Source organism: Ursus arctos, unplaced genomic scaffold (assembly GCF_023065955.2).
Source record: "Ursus arctos isolate Adak ecotype North America unplaced genomic scaffold, UrsArc2.0 scaffold_26, whole genome shotgun sequence".
NCBI lineage: Eukaryota > Metazoa > Chordata > Mammalia > Carnivora > Ursidae > Ursus > Ursus arctos.
In genome coordinates, this window is record NW_026622941.1 from 18,048,097 (window position 1) to 18,066,594 (window position 18,498).

The 18,498-nt window shown below is 40.3% G+C and overlaps 1 protein-coding gene across 10 annotated transcripts in view; it reads left to right on the forward strand.

Annotated features, from left to right (window-relative positions):
* Positions 1-9,269, forward strand: part of AEBP2 (AE binding protein 2) — a 133,898-nt gene extending 124,629 nt beyond the window's left edge. For 2 of the 10 annotated variants that reach the window (XR_006409848.3, XR_008961505.1), the window contains one exon: positions 6,429-9,269. The gene's annotated coding sequence lies outside the window, so the exon portion shown is untranslated. The remainder of the gene's footprint in view (positions 1-6,428) is intronic. The other 8 variants (XR_008961510.1, XR_008961511.1, XR_008961512.1 and 5 more) reach the window with 8 other exon arrangements.
* The last annotated feature ends 9,229 nt before the right edge of the window (positions 9,270-18,498 follow it).

An 18,498-nucleotide genomic window follows, 5' to 3' on the forward strand; every position in this document is an offset into this window, starting at 1 on the left:
ACGGCTAAAACAACAACAAAATGAACTCCTGTCCGCGCAGCATTGCCACACAGTGTAGCCTGCGGTGTAGACTGGTGCACATGAAGGAGGAACTGCTTTGTGAGCCAGTGCGGAAGAATTTCCAGACTACTGAGTGGAGGAAGCAAGTCACAGGAGAATATATACAAACATTATATAAGATAGTAAACTGGCAAAATGGAGTAATACTTGTCTTAGGGATACATGTGTAAGTGGTAGGAACTGTAACACAAGTAGAAGAATAATACAGAAGTCAGGCTAGGCATTACCTCTGGGAGTCGAGGAGGAGGATAGAATCCAGGGGGTGCCCGTGGTGATGGAAATGTTGTTTTCCTTACACTGTGTGTTGGGGACAAAGTTTACTTTTGTTGTTATTTCTATTATTAAAATAACCCATAAGGCTAAGGGAAAAGTACACGTATAATGGGATGGCATTTCTATAAAGTTTAGCATCATATAGAACGAGGAAGAAAATCATATAGAACTAGCTATTGTTTCTAGATTTGTGTTAAAGTTATAAAATGTAACCCAAGGGGCGCATGGCTGGCTCAGTCGGTGGAGCACGCGACTCTTGAGCTCGAGGCTGTGAGTTCGAGCCCCACATTGGGTGTGGAGCCTACTTAAAAAAATGTACCCCAAATTCAGGATAGTGGTTAACTCGGGGAAGAGAAGGAAAAAGCATCAAGCAGGGCTCATCGGTGCTTCAGTTTCAACAGTCATTTTCATTTTTTATTTCTTTAGCTGAGTGGTGTCTGTTACATTTTTATATGCCTCAAATATTTCACCAAAACTATAAAAAGCAGAAACCAGTGTGGCTTCATTAGAGGATCTGCAGGGAAGGCAGCCTCAAAAGAGCAGATAGACCAGAGAAGAAAGCACACGAGGAAAGACAGAGGCCAGATTATCCTCGGTTCATTACGAGTGCTAGAGATAGAAAGAAGTCGGTAGAAAACCTGTGTGCAAAGCAAGCCGTACGCTAGGGAAGCATTAGGCCTGTTGGCTGAGGATAATCTCATGTTAATGGGGGGCTGTGAGAAAGTGGAGGGTCTCAGGATTTTATTCAGTCATTCACTCAGCCCAGTTTTATTGACTGTTTCCATTGGAAGGCGTCATTCTGCTCATCTCCTGTTTTGTGCACCTTCTTCAGCAAGTGGCGAACAAGCTGGAAGGGACTGAAAAACTCCAAAAGTAATCAGTGTCAAGTAGGTAAGGGGTTAAGAGACTACTTAGCATCTTGCATTTTTGTTTGCTTGCCTGCTTATTTTTGAGAGGTAACTTAGGACAGGAGTTAATATGTTCTGGAACCAGATTGCCTCTGTTCAATTCCAGCTCGACCGATCATTGGCTGTGTGTCTTAAGCCTGATGCTTGACCTCTCTCTGTCTTAATTCTATGGTCTGCAAAAACATGAATGACAATATCTACCTTATGGGGCTATGAATTAAATGAATTAATGTATGTAAACACCTCAGAACACATGCCATAAAAGGGTTTCCTGATAATTCTATCTTCATTAAGTTTTTTTTTTTTCAAGTTTCTAGGGCTAAATTAATTACCTTCCTAGAAACAGTGCCAGAAATTGTCCTACTAATTGGTTACTCAAGAAGACAGAAATGGAGTCAAGTGTGGTGGGGCTGGGACAGGGCAAGATAATCAGGTGTCTAGGTAGAGGGTTAGACTAGAGATACAAATTTAAGAGTCGTTAATATGCAGATTTCAGTGGCTGATCTTAAACTAGGTCTTAAAATCCCCCAGATGATACTGGATATCCATCCTTATGGATAAAAACTGCCCCACTGCTATTGAAGTGAGAAGTTTTATCCTTGCTACATTGCTCCAGCTTACTTTCCTCTTCGGAGGGCGTTAGTCCGAGGTTCTGTCTTTTTTCGTGTAGTCCATTTTCACAGTGACTTGAATGGACCGTGCTAGACATCAAGGAGGGAGGAGATAATAGTTTGTCATCTAAAAGAACAATAATGGTTATCAGTAGCACACATGAGACCAAATAACACACTTTGGAAAAGGGATGCAAGCTCGTTTTGAAAAAGAAAAAGAAAACACAAAATCCTGTGGGATTTAATTCTGACTCATAACAGGAAACTTTATGGGCCTTCAACCATCGAGTTCTCTGCTTTATCTGCTGACAACAAGGCCCGGAAAGCATATATTTTCTTACTTCATATCTATGTCTCAGGTTTGCTTCTTTTAGTAACTAGGGAGTTGAAAACTAGGGAGTTGTATAGGTGCTTCTATACAACATTTCTTATGTCTGGGATATTTTACTGTCGCTGAAACGTATTTAAATTCTAGATGCATATGTTACTATGTGGAGGGTCATTCAAAGCAATGGAAGTTGATGTTGTGCTTGGTGAGCCTTGCCCATTACGGTCTGTGTCAGAGGCCTGGACTTTGTTATTTACGCTCCTTAGGAATATGAGCAGCTTTTTCTATCCCTTAAGGCTAAGGACTGAAAATTAAATTTCTAGAGAAAAATAACCCTTGGGTAACTTTGGAGAATGGCTAAACTTTTCATCCTATATATTTGACTATTATCAGGTGCCTAATTGTGCCAGTCAAGATGCTGGACCTAAGGACAGACTTTTTTTCAGAACACTTCATTAAGGTTCTAATTTGGTCGGTTTCTTGTGTCACTGTGTTCATTGTCATTGACTTCCTCTTTATGCTTATCGACCCCTTGGACTACATATGCTTTTCCCCGTAGTTGTCATTCTGAAGTGGTTTTCTTCTCATAAGAAGTGCCACGTTACTGTCTGGGGAGTGTTAAATAACTTTATGGTCATTTCATCTGATTTTGCTTGGCTTATTTATCGGTTGTCTTAGTCTTGAAAGCAAGAAATCTCAGTATCCATCTTAGTGTGTGGTCTCAGGTTTGGAAGGAAGTGCTTGTCAGGACTTTTAGAAATATTAGGAGCTCCTTTGGCTCATTTACCTACTTAACATAATGGAAAAATGGCCCCAAACTCTCTCTGAAATTGCAGTTAATTTATATGAAAAGTGAGGGATCTGCCGAGAGAGCATTTTACTACTTGGTGATAATTTAGCTTTTAAAAATTGTGTTAAGAGAGAAATCACTAACCACAGCAATAGCAGCAATGTTTCTGCCATAACAGACATTTCTACTTAATTCTTTGGCCATTAAACCCTTCAGGCCAATCCGCGTGAGCAAAAGAAAAGGCAGAGGGAGGATGATGGAGAAAGTTTTTCTTTTTCGATTGTCAGTTTTACCAGTCATATTTTTTCATTTTTCTGAGGTGCAACCTAGGAGCTGCAGAAATGGCTAGGGAAGAATTTAAAAGAATCAAATAGTCTCTACATAGCTATTAAAATAAAAATTCCACCTGCATATTATAGAATTAAGTAATTCTATAAGTAAGTATTAAGTAAGTATTAGCTCTTAGTATCCCTTCGGTAGTTCTTTTGTTACAATAACTTCTCACAGAGAAGACTTAGTGACAGAGCTTGTCTAGAAAGAAGCAACAGGCTCTGATTTTCTCTCCAGTATGTGATGATTTTGGAACAGGAAGATTTATTTTCCTTTTGAATTGTGTGCACAGTTCTCCAAGAATGCCAGACTGAACATTTTTTTCATCTCTATTTTCCTTCCGATTTCAGGGCATGTAATAATTTCCCTTCCATAGCTCCATATGGTTAAAGGCTCTCCCCTTTCCCTTCACATCTTTCTTAAATTCTTTGCTTGGATTAATCTTAAGCCAAATTTGAAAAGGGATTCACGGTTTCACAACTGGTGGCTAGTGAAGATGCAGGTTCTCTGGCTTTCGTGTTAAACGATGTCTAAATTTTGGGCACCTGGGTGGCTCAGTCAGTTAAACGTCTGCCTTGGGCTGAGGTCATCATCTTTGTGTCCCAGATCCAGCCCCGTGTTGGGCTCCCTGCTCAGCGGGGAGTCTGCTTCTCCCTCTCCCTCTACTCTTCCCCCACTCGTGCTCGCAATCTTGCTTACTCTCTCTCTCATATAAATAAATAAAATTTTAAATAAAAAAAAAATAGGCACCTGGGTGGCTCAGTCGGTTAAGCATCTGCCTTCAGCTGAGGTCATGATCCCAGAGTCCTGGGATTGAGCCCCGCATGGGGCTCCCTGCTCAGCGGGGAGTCTACTTCTCCTTCTGCCCTTCACCCTACTTGTGCTCTTTCTTTCTCAAATAAATAAATAAAACCTTAAAAACAAAACAAACTCTAGCTTCTGAAGCCCTTCTAGTTTCACCCTTGTCCCCACATTGACTCCATGCCACATTGCCCCCATGCTATAATGGGGTTTTCAGATACCCAGAAAGATGCAGCTGTAGCATAAATTAAAACAATAGATTTGGGAATGAGAAGATGGGGGCTGAAGGTGCAACTCTACTTCTTAGTGACCTTAGACCTTTTAGTCGAGTGATTCTGCTTATCTCTAAAGGAGTGTTCTCCCTACAAAGGACCCCAAAGTGTTGCAGTCCAGAGTTTCAGAAGCATATCTCTAACTTGTGGGTTAGAAAATCTGATTTGTCGGGCGCCTGGGTAGCGCAGTCATTGAGAGTCTGCCATCTGCTCAGGGCGTGATCCCGGCGTTCCGGGATGGAGTCCCACGTCGGGCTCCTCCGCTGGGAGCCTGCTTCTTCCTCTCCCACTGCTTGTGTTCCCTCTCTCGCTGGCTGTCTGTCAAATAAATAAAAAATCTTAAAAAAAAAAAAAAAAAGAAAATCTGATTTGTCTTTACTATTCTCTTATGAAGAACTTGATAGAAATTGTGGGCCGCTGTTATTTGTCAAGAAAATCATGACTTCAGTCCCAAAAAACATTTACTGCTGAATGAACGGAATGGTTATTTTCTATATTTGAAACTCTTTTGACCCTGTAGATTGTTATTACGATAAATTCATTTTATAAATCAAGGAGCAAAAAGGACTTAGGACTTCCTAATAACATTGTTAGTTCAAAACAGTAGCTTCTAAACTTTTTTTTTTTTTTTTAAGATTTATTTATTTGTTTATTTTAGAGAGGGAGAGTGTGAGTGGCAGGAGGAAGGGCAGAGGGAGTAGGGGAGGGGTAAAGAATCTGAAGCAGACTCCTCGATCGAGCTGAAGGCAGAGGCTGATGTGGGTCTCATGAGCCTGAGATCATGACCAAAACCAAAACCAAGAATCAGAATCAGATGCTCAACTGACTTAGCCACCCAGGTGCCCCTCTAAACTTTTTTGAGTAATACGTACTCTACTAATAGATTAGTGCTATACATAAAAATTGAAATTCCGAATTTCTTGTATTTTCTTTTCTTTGTCCCATGAATGAGTTGTTTGGTTTACTCCCTGGATTATGTGCAACCCTCACTGGAAATTGCTGGTCTAAAGAACAAAAAAAAATTATCAATAGCAGACCATATTGATCAAGAACGTATGAAATCTTGTCACGTGTTCCGTAACTCATTTTCTCTGGTCCTAATCAAATGCTGATTTCCAAGAGCACGTGTTAAGAATTAGAGTTTTTGGACATGCTTCATTCTAAAGAGAGAATTGATACAATGAAGTAACTTGAGAAGATTAAAGATATAATACTAAACAATTATGAGGTACTTGAACGTGCAGCGTATAGACAGAATCCCTATGCATGAGACGGTATGCCTTCAATTGTGAGGTTCTAAAACTTTCTCTCAGGAACTGTTTTAATGACTTCCATATATACATGAAAGAAAGGATCCAGGAGAACATGGAGAAAATTAAAATTTTGTGGAGAATGAAAGCAAACCCAGGAGTAATTTCTAACCATATGTGCGGGATATTTATAGCCTCATTGTCTTATTCATTCATATCACAGCTCTGTGAAATAGGCATTATTCCAGTTTTTTGATAAGAAAAACACAGTTCAGACTAAGTGACCTGCCTAAGATCACCTGCTCAGTGAAGATGGTATCTGAACACCGAGCCAACCCTGCTGCTGTCCTTGCCATGACAGGCTGCCTCTCTGTCTGCCATACACCTGGCTATGTGTCTTTTCTTGTCATTCCCGAAGTGAAAAATGATGAGGACAAATGCTCTTAAAGTGGGTGTCAACCTAAATAAAGAGGTAAACTGAGGCAAGAAGGTGCTATTTGGGAGTAGCAAAGGAATTGCAATTCAGGGCACAACCTGTAGCATGCTAGAGGCGAGTCCTGAGGGTTTGGGGCAGGCCATGTGTACGGGCCAGGAGTGTAGAGAAGGGGGAGTTTAGCAAGAGTCCAAGCAGCAAGTCCATTGGCTTGAGGATGGGGAGAGGTTCTTGGTGTCTCTTCGTTGGTTGAGTGATAAGTTTTGGTTGTAAATTAGGCATTTATGGGAAACTAGGCTCTCAGTTATTAAGTTTGTTTTCCTGAGGACACATGTTCGAGATTCTCGTTTTCTATCCTTGGTTCCATTTTAGATTGAAATCTTTTCACATGAGGAGTTAGACACTGCTTTCCTACAAAGGACTAAGGCCAGAGGCATGGCTAAGGATCATGGAAAAAAGAGTGAAAGACAAATTGGAGTCAAAGCAAATTAGAAGATGCAGGTAAAAAAGTATGGAAGATTTAGCAAAAGCCTTGCATAAACATACAAAATATTAACCATATTTTAGCAAGAAATATTAACCGTGTTTTGAAAAGTTTTTTCCCCCAATTCTAGGTAAAAATTCTAATTATATGAAAGAGTACATTAATAAAGCTTAATGATCCAAACAGGTGGGAGGGGGAAGAAGTGCAAGGAAGAAGTGGAGGTGGTGACAATTTTCTTTAGATAATTGACCTCTTTGAGATGGGGGGGTGTTACTTAGGAAATTCATATATATTTCAGTTGAAGTTTTTAATATTGTTGGAACTCAGTTATTTGTAGAAGATGGGAACTAGCCATATATACTTTGACTTTTCTTTCCTATTTTTCGTTAATTAATTAATTAATTAAAAGATTTATTTATTTGAGAGAGAGAGTGAGGGGAGGGGCAGAGGGAGAGAATCTTCAAGCTGAGTGCCGAGTGCGGATCCCGACTCAGGGCTCAATCTCACAACCCGTGAAATCATGACTGGAGTCGAAACCAAGAGTCGGATGCTTATTTGACTGAGCCACTCCAGGTGCCCCTCATTTATTTATTCTTTTATTTCCACATTTCACTTGCATTTTCTTCCTCATACCCACGAGTACCCACTCTTATAACAGTATGTATAAATTGCTTACTGTGCACCAGGCAGTTTTTCAATGTGTTCAGTATGTATCCTGTTTCTGTCTGTATACTTAGAAAATAGCCATGGTTTTGCATACATTTCCCCAAACATTTTATTGTGAAAAATGAAATTACAGAAAAGTTTGAAGAATTGTGCAGTGCACACCATTTAGATTTTACATGTTGCTATATTTACTTTATCATGTATTCATTCATTTTCTATCCCTCTATCCATATTTAAATCTATTAACATGCACACTGAAGTTTTAGAAGGGCACTGATATCTGCAATTGACTTTGAAATGGTGTCTAGAAATTAAGATTAATGATGTATTTCTTTACAGGTTAGTTAGAATTTACAAACAGAAATGATTGACTTTTAAGGATACTGTTGGATGAGTTTTGACAACTGACGTGTGTATTGTTAATTTACATGGATGTTGTGGGTTCTGAAGCTGTTTCTCTTTTTCATGTTCTCACCACCTCTGCTTTTCGGATGCATCTCTGCTGCCATGTACCCTAATCCGTTGCTGACCGTGCCTACCTCCGGGCGAGCAGTGACTAACAGAAGCCCTGAATTTAGAATACTAAGTGGAGTGCCCTTCTAAGGCACGAGGTGATTGTGGGCTTTTTTCATTCATTCCACATTTATTAAGTAGCTATTCAGTGTCTGCGGTGTGATGGGCATTGGATTGATTGTGGTGGACCTTTTTCTGCTGTCAGTACTCGGAGCTTTCTGAGGAGAGATAGTTATGTAACCATAACTCTCTTTCAAGAGTAAATTGTGTGTTTCTTATCACACTGAAGTCTAACTGAACGAAGCTCCTTAAAATACGCAAAAGGAACATTGAAAATGCATTAACTGGTTCGAATTAGAAATGAATTTGGAAACCTGCTTGTGGAGGTGTATGCTACTTTGGTGTTTAAGGTGATACAACAGCTCACACTTACTGAACACTTAGTACACAGTAGCCAGTGTGCTGGGCATCGCACACCTCGTTTCCTTACTACAACTACCCGGTGAGGTAGCTACTATTTCCTTCATTTTATAGGTGGCGAGAACTCAGGTCAGAGGGCCTAATACATTGCCCAAGGGCATGCAGAGGAAAGGGCAGAGTGGAATTTGGATTTATATCCGTTTCTCTCTAGAGCCTGGGCCCCGAGCGTTTGTCGTACTCATCGTCAGAAGAGGGAAAAAAGGTCCAATAAGTGGTGAGTATTTTGATCTAATGAGTCATGGTAGATTGCTGGTTTTGATTCTGTGGGAATTCTGTTATTTCAGTGCCCATATAGACCCACAAAACTGCACGACAGAGTACCGCGTGGACGTCGTCGCTCCCTCATGCACTTTGCATGGAGGTGCGCGTTACTGCGTTTTCTGGTGATTTGTGTTTCCTGGGCCTTGATTCTAGCATACTCAGATAGGAAAGGCCAACAGAACTAAAACGATGGCGTCCTCTTCAATTTCTGAAGAGGGCAGATTAGAATGGAGGGGCGGAAAAGGTCGTCTAAGGACGAGAGAGTTCCCAGTAGTCGCTGGACACAGGTGCAGGGGTAGCTTTCTGGAATTCCTCCCGGGGTTTCTTAAGGGGGGTGGGTTATCCTCACAGACACTTGGAAACATGTAGGGGCTTTCAGTTGTCAGTGATTTGGGAGTGCTACGAAATTTAATACGCAGGGTCAGAAATGATAAACATCCTGCAGTGCCCGAGTCAGGCTTACACAGAGTGGAATGGTCTTTCCTCAAATGCCAGTTCTACTCCTGTTGGAATGAGGAATGGGAGAAAGCACAAGGAAAGCTGGAGACAGGTGCAGTCTTGAGAATCTGAGGTAACCCTTGAAATGTGTCGGAAACAATTTCCATAAATTTGCATATATATTCTTTTATGATTTTTAAATCATTTGATCTATGGTTTTATCACAATCAAAAATAAAAATCTGTGGCACAATCACCTTTTTTATCTTGTTTGCATATTCTTGGTTTTTTTCTCTTTTTCCATTAATCAGGCTAGCCAGGGGTTTATGCATTTTAAAGAAATATTTGCAGAAATAAATTCTTGCAGAAAAACCGTTGTATATGTTTCTCATTTCTTACTGCATTCTGATCAAAATGTAAATTTTAGTTGCTAATAATGATTTCCTTTAGTTTGGTATTTTTTGATGTTAAATTTTTAATTTATAACATTTAGTACTTGTTTTTAATGTTAACGTATATTAAGGCATTTAATGTCTTATTTTGTACCTCAAGTAGTCTCTTTTTTGTTACTTTTCGGACAATTTATGATTATAATTTTAAAATCAGTAGGGTCCTTCTGGAGTAGCAATTTCTGACTCAAGAAGTGGCACCACAGTTTCTTACAGAAGATTTAGGTATATTTGGAGGTCTTTCTGAGATTCTTGACTCAACTTCCACCTCAGAATCATTCTAAAGATAATCTATAATAATGATAATAAAAAAAATGCTTGATATAGCCTAATCCAGTTTTGGGTCAATAGACAGCAAGTCAGCTTGGCATTGCCCTTCTTTGGGGAAATGGTCACTTGTCGTTTGTCTCCTATTCTGGACAATTGACGCCTTCACAGTGATTTTGGTGTTCTAATCCCACAGCTGTTCTCACGCCATTGGTGTTTTGACTTTGTATGCATGAATATACACATTTTAATTAGACTTATGCAGACATTGAGGACCTTTCATTAATAAAATAGTTTTTGGAGTAAACTCTTTTTTTTTTTTTTTTAAAGATTTTATTTATTTACTTGACAGAGATAGAGACAGCCAGCGAGAGAGGGAACACAAGCAGGGGGAGTGGGAGAGGAAGAAGCAGGCTCATAGCGGAAGAGCCTGATGTGGGGCTCGATCCCGGAACGCTGGGATCACGCCCTGAGCCGAAGGCAGACGCCCAACGACTGCGCCACCCAGGCGCCCCTGAAGTAAACTCTTAAGCAAATTAAATTCTTGTCTGTTCTACCATTACTGCTTATTATGGTTAGCAAGCCAGTCCTGTCCCTTATGATTAAGTGAGTCTGTTGGCCTCTTCCACTCTGGGATCCTATAATCTTTATTGAAATAATGGGACCTGTCCCCAAAGTGACTTTCCCACTTGTCTTGATTCACAGGGTTCAACCATTAAAGTGCTTTTCCAAAGACCTCAGCATTTAAATATTTCTCAGTGCTGGGCCTTCTTGGGAGACATAATTTGGGATAGATAAATAAATGTGTATAATAATTTTAGTTTATTATTCCTGTCTCTCTGGCTCTTTGTATTTTTTCCTACTACATCATATAATCTGGTATCTCAGCCTCCTTTAGCATAGGCCACCTTCAAGTCCACATTTGAGTTAAGCAACCAAGGAAACAGTTGGACGCAACTGGGTTTACCTAGAACTAGTACATTGGGTCCTGCATTCTTGGCATTGATTTCCATATTCATAACCTTAGTAAATCTAAAGTTATGTTCTTTTTCCTCTAATACCCTCAGAATTCATTTTCATATTATTCTCTGGATTTCTGGTAATAGAAATTAACCACTTGTTGTAATTTTTCTTGTAGATTCATGGTTTGACTTTATAATTTACCTTAAAGGGCATGGTAGAATGTATCTCTACTTTCAGGTATAGAAGCAACAGAGAACGGAACATGGGGAAAATTGGCACTCCTTGTGAAGGAACTATATATTAGGTGAATCGTTTACAATCAAGGCTTCTGTAGTAAGTCAGGAATGGACTTAAGGGAAGAGAGAACTACTTCATCTGGCAAGGGAGGATTAGTGTGTGTGTGTTTTGTTTGTTTGTTTGTTTTTGTTTTTTAAGATTTTACTTACTTAGACAGTACCAGCACGGGAAGGGGCAGAGGGAGAGGGAGAAGCAGGCTCCCTGTTGAATGGGAGCCTGACTCGGGGCTTGATCCCAGGACCCCAAGATCGTGACCTGAGCTGAAGTCAGATGCTTAACCAACTGAGCCACCCAGATGCCCCTGGAGGATTAGTGGTTTTGAAGGTTTGGAGGTACCAGTGGACTCCATTCTAGCTCTTAGGGCCTTATTCTTTCTCATACGGTTCCCTAACTAGTACTTCAGAGAAGGGCTGCGAAATCAGCCGACCTTGCAATTGCACAACTTAAGATCACACTCTGTGCCTGACTTCCATGTGATCTCAGCCAAACAACTGCAAAATAGAGGAGACTCTATATTACGATAGTCATAGAAACTCTATTTGGTAATTATGCCTGAAGCCAAGAAATTTAAATATCGAGCTTGGCATTTGCTTTCTTTAAGCGTTTTGGTGAGGAAGCAGGGAGGGTGCCGTGTGGCCAGCGATGGGTGCTACGTTCCAGGTTACTACAGAGATCACGTACGTGCCACTTCTGCCAGTTCTTTCAAAGTCATGAGATCTTCATTGCCTTCAAACCCAACCCAGGAAGAAAACCGAAGATTTCTGGTTTCGTGTTTGTGTTTGAGGCTCTGTGGACTGCAAACTCTTTGGCACCAGTTGCTCTGTGGCTTACGGTTCTTCGTTTGAATCCTCGCTTGCTAGTTATAACAGAAAGGGCTTTATTAAAGGGTATTAGGTAGCTCCCAGAATCTCTGGGATGGCCAGATCATCAGGCTTTTACATTAGAAATACAAATAAATTTCAAGTTATACCAATTATATTTAAAGGAAATTCAGTCTGTCCTTACTTTTGGGGCTCTTGTATTGTTTCCTTTTACCCGGAAGGTAATTTCCAGTGAAGACAGTCTTGCCGCAATATGTATTCAATAGTTTCCTTAATCCCTTTGGCTCATGTTACTAGTATAAAAGTCAGGCGAAGATATTAAAACTGAAAGGTAAATCCTACACTCACTTTTAATTGGCAAGGAAACACTGCATGAAATGTTTTATAAACACTGTGTTGTAACCGGGCCAGTGACTGATGCATTTGTTCTTTCTTCTGCCTGAAAAGACCGGCAGTTGACTCTGATTTACCTTTGGGTGAACTTTTGTTTCTGATAGTAAGCAGATTTTTTTTTTTTTTTGCTCTGAGGCTGAAGAGTTGGTGCTTTTACTTTTGTTTTTTAGGGAAAATAATTACCCTGGTGCCTTTTGATTTTCCAGCTCTATTAGCTGTTAGTAGAAAGGTAGAAACCCCATTCCTGTTTTATTAAAGCAAAATCCCTCAGTAAATGAACATTGACAAACAACTGTTTTCTATACTCCATTCGAAACGCCTTTTGAATCCTATGTGTAGCATTTTGGAATTAGGAAAAAAATACCCGGGTAATTAACGATTTTAGCTGAAGTGGCCAGAGTCCCAGCATTCAGATCTTTCAGGCAAAGGAACTCTGTTCTATTAAAAAAAAAAAAAATCCTTCTATAACAGAAAACAAAAATGAAAGGAAGGTCTAACTATAGTGGCTGCTTATTCTGGCTGCGTTGGTCAGAATTGTTCAATTCTTTCCTTCTCTCCTTGTTTGCTGATGCTAGTGCCCCAATAGTCTTTTAGTCTGTTCTCTGAGAAGCAGACCATCATTTTAGAAAATGTACACAGTTCAGGAAATTTCAACTCATGCAAAATCTTTACCTAATTTGCCTTGAGTTGAAATCCTATGATGTTCCATCTCCCTCCAGGAAGTCTTTCAAGAGACTGATCTCAAGTAACTGTTTATATGCCCTTTAGTGGCTTAAATAAAAAAATTCCTAATGGTGAATGATCATTAATGGATTAGACTGAAATTTGAGCATATGCAGGAGTGCGGTGAGGAAGGAAGTTGTAAATAGCAGAGGACTCAGGTCTAGGCTCCGTTGCAAAGTGCTGGGGAGACTCCTGTGTATGTACAGAAGCAAAGACTTTCCCTGGCTCAGGTCAGGTTCCTGAGGACAAACTCTGAGACTCTTGAGATTTCCATGTGGGAGGTTTGTTGGATGATTTTCTCATAAATGCCTGTAGGGAAGTGAAGGAAGCAGGATAGGGCAGAGAGAAGAGTTCAACTATGATAGTTTTTAAAAAAATTTTTGAATATTACTTTTTAAAAAATATATATTTAAAAAAATGTGAAACCAAGGTTTATTATCTAGGTTTCTTTTTCCTTTCTTTCTTTCTTTTCTTTTCTTTTCTTTTCTTTTCTTTTCTTTTCTTTCTTTTCTTTTCTTTTCTTTTCTTTCTTTCTTTTTTTTTTTTTTAAAGATTTTACTTACTTATGTGACAGAGAGACAGCCAGCGAGAGAGGGAACACAGCAGGGGAGTGGGAGAGGAAGAAGCAGGCTCCCAGCAGAGGAGCCCGATGTGGGACTCGATCCTGAACGCTGGGATCAGGCCCTGAGCCAAAGGCAGACGCTCAACAACTGCGCCACTCAGGCGCCCTATTATCTAGTTTTCTTTCTTCCTCCCTCCCACTCACCGTTTTTCCTTCTCCCTCCCTCCCCCCCTTCCATTCTTCCATCTTCCCTCCCTTTTTCACTCTTTCTATTTTCTTTCTCTTTCTTTTTTCTTTTTTTCTTTCTTTCTTTCTCTCTTCCTTCGTTCCTTCATTTCTTCTTTCTCTCTCTCTCTCTCTCTTGCCTGTTGTTAAATTTTATTTCCAGTATAATTAACATAGTGTTATATTAGTTTCAGATGTACAATAGAGTGATTCAACAGTTCCATATATTACTCAGCAGTCATTAAGATAAGTGCATTCCTTAATCCCCTTCACCTATTTCACCCATCTCCCCCGCCCCCCGCCCACCCATCAGTTTGTTCTCTGCAGTTAAGAATCTGTTTTTGGTTTGTCTCTTTTTTCCCTCCTTTGTTTTGTTTCTTAAATTCCTGAGTGAAATCATATGGTATTTGCCTTTCTCTGACTTATTTAGCTTAGCATAATACTCTCTTGATCCATCCATATTGTTGCAGATGGCAAGATTTCGTTCTTTTGTATGGCTGAATAATATTCCATTGTGTGTGTGTTTACCACATCTTCTTTATCCATTCATCTATCAGTGGACACTTAGACTGTTTCCATAGTTTGGTTATTGTAAATAATGCTGGAATAAACATAGGGGTCCATATATCCCTTTGGATTAGTGTTTTCATATTCTTTTGGTAAATACCCTGTAGTGTGATTCCTGGATTGTAGGGTAGTTCTAATTTTAAGTTCTTGAGGAACCTCCATACTGTTTTCCACAGTGGCTGCACCAGTTTGCATTCCCATCAACAGTGCACAAGTCTTCCTTTCCTCCATCCTTGCCAACACTTGTTTGAAGTTTTGATTTTAGCCATTCTGACAGGTGTGAGGTAATATCTCATTGTGGTTTCGATTTGTACTTCCCTGATGATGAGTGAGGTTGAGCATCTTTTCATGTGTCTTTTGACCATCTGTATGTCTTGCTTGGAGAAATGTCTGTTCATGTCTTCTGCCCATTTTTTAATTGGATTATTTGTTTTTTTTTTTTTTTTTTTTTTTTTTTAAGATTTTATTTATTTGACAGAGATAGAGACAGCCAGCGAGAGAGGGAACACAAGCAGGGGGAGTGGGAGAGGAAGAAGCAGGCCCATAGCGGAGGAGCCTGATCTGGGACTCGATCCCAGAACGCCGGGATCACGCCCTGAGCCGAAGGCAGACGCTTAACCGCTGTGCCACCCAGGTGCCCCCTATTTGGTTTTTTTTTTTTGTGTTGAGTTATAAAAGTTCTTTATATGTTTTGTATGAGAGAGTTTTAATGGTGGCCTTGGTAATCCAGTGGGTAACCATGGATTTAGAGTGGCCATTTGGCTATGTTTTGAATTGAGGCAAAGGCTCAAGCCTTGGTACCCCATTATTGAATGCACGCTACCCCTGGGGAGGGGGCAACTTTGGGTGAGGCAGATTCCTTCTGCTGAGGGCGATTCCTAGAAAGTTATAGAAGCAACTTGGAAAATAACTAAGGGTCCTGGCAACTTGGAAAATGACTGCGTTGGTGCTGCACTGGGGGAATCTGGGCAGTGCACCCCAATATACACTATACACCACTTTTTTTCAAGACTGTATTTGCTTTTGCATTCTATCCAAAGGGTTTGTAATTTCTGAATCTGACAGTATTCCAGCTTTTGTTCAACTATCTTTGTTTTTCTGGAAGACATGACAAATGGGAAAGCAACATATATCACAAGAAATGCAAAGGATCTGAGATTTTCCCTACTTCCCAACTAATGAGTTAGTTTGCCACAGTTTCATAGATGCTGGAAGAAGACAGGAGATTCCTGGGTCAAAGACAAAGGCCTTTATGAATCATGGCACAACAAACAATGTGAGCTTCATGTTCACACGATTCTTGCCCTCCCAAGTCCCACAGGGGTGATATGGAGCAGCCCATGTGGATACTGTGTATGTAGTGGGGTTGTGGTCCAGCTGAGGAGCTCTAAGCTTTGGAAATGCAGAGTTTAGGGTGTCCCAGTATTTCATAGTGGGCTGCAAGCTAATCTGCTCACACTTTACCCTACACAGATAAACACAGATCATTCTGCCATGAGTTTTCATTAGTGCATGGTTTTTATTACTTAAAATTTGGGCTCAGATTCTTAGGATGAGATGTCAGAAGCTTGGGCAAGTTGTTGGATTGGTTTATTAGTTATGGTGAAGGTAGATGCAAGGCAGGTGAAGTTTGGGAGAGAGGAAGGAAGGGTTACTCAAATCACAAGGCATTCAGTAGTTGTAATGGCGTACTTGATGGGGGTGGTTGTTCGGGCCTTCAGCCATCACATACGCCCTTTAGCTACCTTCTGGCCACGATGGAGGGTTGGCCACAATAACAGTCACTCCTGATCACCACCACCGTTGTGATTTCTAGATGACACCTTCATCTCAGAAATACCAGTTTGGAGTTGGGCTCGGGGCTAGCCCTGTCTCTATTGTTGGGACATCTGACTTGACAGTGACTACATGGCAGCACTTAACGACTGGACAGTCTATACTTGGCAGCTGCAAAGTGTACAAAGACTGAGAGCATAAGACTTTGTAGAATGCTTCAAAGCCATGGTTCCATAATATCAAACCTAGGTCAAGAAAAAGTCCAGGCTTATTTGGGTTTACCTTGCAGGACCAGGTGGCCATCTCCTGTTCAGAGATGAATTGTTCTGTCTGACCAGATGCCTGTGAAGCCTTGGCAATGATACATCACCTTTTCTAGTTAATAGAAAGTTTGAACTTATTTGTAGTCCATTGTCATTGAGTCAAAAAGTTTAGATTTGAACCTTGAAAAAATTAATCTTGAATTTCAATTTGTCATTTTTAATTATATAACTCCCATGGTAGGAACTGCTGTTAGGATATGGTGCAGTGATTCCTTAGGTTAATTTCTCAGCCTTGTCTATTTTGGCTTCATTTTATAAGCTCTTTGGTATGTGTTTCAATGAGATACAGTCCATAATGGCCATAGGGGATTATAATAGGAGATTTTGAAGGTTTATGTGTGGTAAACAAGGAAAAGCTTAGTGTGCACATAAAAATGGGTGTGTATCCTGCTTTATAGATAGATGAGCTGATGTTTAGCTAAGTTAGATAACTTGACCAAGGTCATACAACCAAAAAGCGAGAGTTGAGATTTGATCACTGCTCCAAGTCCAAAGTCTTGTTTTAAACCACTGTAGTAGAATCACTGCCCTCGTGCTTTGAGACTGTTTCCTGTGCTGTGGAGCAGCACTTCAAAAATTATAATGGTAGTGGGCACCTGGGTGGCTTAGTTGGTTAAGCATCTGCCTTCAGCTCAGGTCATGATCCTGGGGTCCTGGGATCAAGCCCCGCATCAGGCTCCCTGCTCAGTGGAGAGCTTGCTTCTCCCTCTGCCCCTCGCCCTGCTTATGCTCACTCTCACTCTCGCGTTCTCAAATAAATAAATAAAATCTTAAAAAAAAAAGAATTATAATGGTAGTGATTGAGCTACTGATTCTACCCTCTGGAAAATAACTCTTTCACAAAACTTGGCAGAGCTCTGTAGAAGCTCAGGGTTGCCTCCGTAATGCCACACCCCTTAGTTCATTAGTTAGAAGTAGAAATTATTTTCTTGAATTGGTTTGAAAAGCTTATGGCTAAAAACTTATGTTAGTGATTTATTTTATTTATTTTTTACCAATCACATAAGTATGTGCAAGGCACTGTGTTAGGCTTTTTGCAAACAAAATAATTTATGATTTAGGCAAACAATATAAGTGAATGAAAAAATAAATAGCTGCCTAGGTAAAGATTTTTTTTTGAAGATTTTCAGTCAAGACTTTCAATCTGTTTATGATTAGAAAAAGAATATAATTATCCACGAGGTATGATAGGAGAGGTATTCTGAATACACAGACACCCCAATCCCCCAACTCCCAAGGCTTTGTGATCTTTTCTGAAATTCAATGATTAGACATTCATTCCTTTGAGATGTATGTAGTAGCTTTTTAGACTTCATGAGTGATCTATTAAAGTTCAAGAACTTTGCCTGCATGTAGGTGAACACCAGGGGAAGAGCATCTTGAAGACTTTACTGATACCTAAAGGAGGAGAATTGGCACCTCACTGGGAGCAGCACCCTTTGGATTGAGATTGATTAGGCAGTAGGGCGAGATCAGGTTCTCTGGGATGGAAGGTGACTCACTTCTAGTTTGGAGCCCTTAGCTTTGCCCTTCCCAAATGTGTCTTATACAAGCTCCAAATTTCTTTAAATTTTAATATAGGACATATTGTTTGCTTTTCACATCTATTTCCATATTGCCATATTGCTCCCCCCTCTTGAAAAACATGTCTTTGTTTCAGGCATGCACACATGGACCCATCCCAAACCCTACAGCTAAATGCAAGAGTGGAGATGATCTCTTGGACTTCAGTGTCTAGGATAGCATTGTTAGTGGTCAAGGTCAGAATGAATGAAATTTGTCTTTTTTTGAAATATAACTTAATAGCATAGTGAGGAGATTAAGTAACTGGGTGAATGAAGTGTCAGAGTATCTGTCATATAGGACTTGTAGGGATGCTTGGGTGGCTCAGCTGGTTAAGCGTCTGCCTTCGGCTCAGGTCATGAACCCAGGACTCTGGGATCAATCTGCATCAGGCTCTCTGCTCAGCAGGGAGCCTGCTTCTCTCTCTGCCTGCCGCTCCCCCCTGCTTGTGCGAGCGTGTGCGCGCACGCTCTCTCTCTCACTCACACAGACACACACACAAATAAAATCTTTAAAAAAAAAAATATAGCACTTTGTTCCATACCCAAGAGCCTCTCTGTTTTGCTTTGTTAAAGGAAACAAAATCATCAGGGCCCAGAATATAAGCTTTTCCTATCCCATAATTCACCTTAGTTTGTTCCTAAATTTGTAATAAAAACTAAACCTTTATTC